Below are 2,133 nucleotides of genomic sequence, written 5' to 3' on the forward strand. Positions count from 1 at the left end.
CTCAAGGATATTCAGACACTTGTCCAGAAGCCACTCCTGCGTTGTCTTGGCTGTGTGCTTAGGGTCATTGTCCTGTTGGAAGATGAACCTTCGCCCCCGTCTGAGGTCCTGAGTACTCTGGAGCAGGATATCTCTGTACCTTGCTGTACCATGCTGCCACACTTCACCGTAGGGATGGTGCCAGGTTTCCTCCAAGTGTGACGCTTGGCATTAAGGCCAAAGAGATTAATCTTGGTTTTATCAGACCAGAGAATCTTGTTTCTCATGGTCTGAGAGTCCTTTAGGTGCCTTTTGGAAAACTCCAAGCGGGCTGTCATGTGCCTTTTACTGAGGAGTGGCTTCCGTCTAGCCACTCTACCATAAAGGCCTGATTGGTGGAGTGCTGCATAGATGGTTGTCTTTCTGGAAGGTTCTCCCTTCTCACTGAGGAACTCTGGAGCTCTGTCAGATTGACCATCGGATTCTTGGTCACCTCCCTGACCAAGACCCCTCTCCCCCGATTGCTCAGTTTGGCTGAATCAATGTTTTGGTACCCTTCCCCAGGTCTGTGCCTCTACACAATCCTGTCTCTGAGCTTAACGGACATTTCCTTAGACCTCATGGTTTGGTTTTTGCTCTGACATGCACTGTCAACTGTGGGAACTTATATGGACAGGTGTGCGCCTTTCCAGATCATCTCCAATCAATTCACCACAGGTGGACTCCAATCAACTTGAAGAAACATCTCAAGGATGATCAATGGAAACAGGATGCACCTGAGCTCAATTTCGAGTCTAATAGCAAAGAGCCTGAATACTTATGAATATAAAATATTTCTGTGTTTTATTTTCTATAAACATAAAAAGAATACTGTTTTTGCTTTGTCAATATGGGGTAGTGTCTCTAGATTGATGAGGAAAAAAGTGTTTTAATACATTTTAGAATAGGGCTGTATCGTAACAAAATGTGGAAAGTCAAGTGGTCTGAATACTGAATACTCTTAGGAATGAATACATCTGGAAGCATTCCAATGTAAATAGTTTGTCAAATTTCTGGGCCGTTGTTAATTGCACTTACCGCTTCAATTACATGACAAACATGAAAGATGATTCATTCCTAAGAAAATTGCTTTTTCAAGTATAACTTGCCAGCCCATGTTATGTATCATTAAATGTGACTATCCTTTTATTTAAATTGCACAATTGATTGATTTTATTCCTCTATGATTTTAACCTGCATTTTTTATATACTTTCAATGTAAGGTGTCCTTGAGTATCCTGAAAGGTGTCCTGCAAATGAAATGTATTATCATTAACATTATCCTAGAGGGTTTGGACAGACATATGCCTAAGCCTTCTGCTGCATAGCTTTTCTGGCTGGCTAGTGGAGTCATGTGTGGAATGCCAGTAAGTGATGTTGTCCCCGTTTCTTTCCCCATTAACTTATATCATTTTTTACACGTGCAGTGTGCATGGTTATGCTGAAGTAAACTCAGTGCCAGCGAGGCTGCTGGTCGCTAAAGGGGACTGGGCATCCTGGCAATTCAACAAGTATTTATATTTAACTAGACAAGTCAGTTAAGAACAAATTCTTATTTAAAATGACGGTCTAGGAACAGTGGGTTAACTGCCTTGTTCAGGGGCAGAACGACAGATTTTTACCTTGTCAGTTCAGGGATTCGATCTAGCAACCTTTCACTTACTGGCCCAACACTCTAACCACTAGGCTACATACTGCCGTCTTAACCCAAATACATGACTATTGTCAACTGGTCACTTTTCAATCCCAGCCTGTTTTACCTCTAGGAATGTACAGTGAGGTAACCCATGGAAATTAGCATTGTACACACACACACTGATATTAACATTGTCTGCAAAGCATTGTATTGTTCTGGCCAGTGAATGCTGTGTTGTAAGAGACTTGTTACTTTTTCCCCCCCAATAAGATCATGTTTTGGCATCACATAAAAGTGTGTGCTTCATAATCAGATACTATAAACTGCAGATTACAGGTGATTGTCTACAGCATTGATCATGAAAGTGATATCGTGACAGGGCCAGGCACCCAGGCACTAGGACCTGCAGCACTCCTCAGCTAAAAGGAGGCACTGGCACTGGGACTCTTCTGACTATAACTTTTCAGAACGGTCAATTT

Source organism: Salvelinus sp. IW2-2015, linkage group LG11 (genome assembly GCF_002910315.2).
Source record: "Salvelinus sp. IW2-2015 linkage group LG11, ASM291031v2, whole genome shotgun sequence".
Taxonomy (NCBI): domain Eukaryota; kingdom Metazoa; phylum Chordata; class Actinopteri; order Salmoniformes; family Salmonidae; genus Salvelinus; species Salvelinus sp. IW2-2015.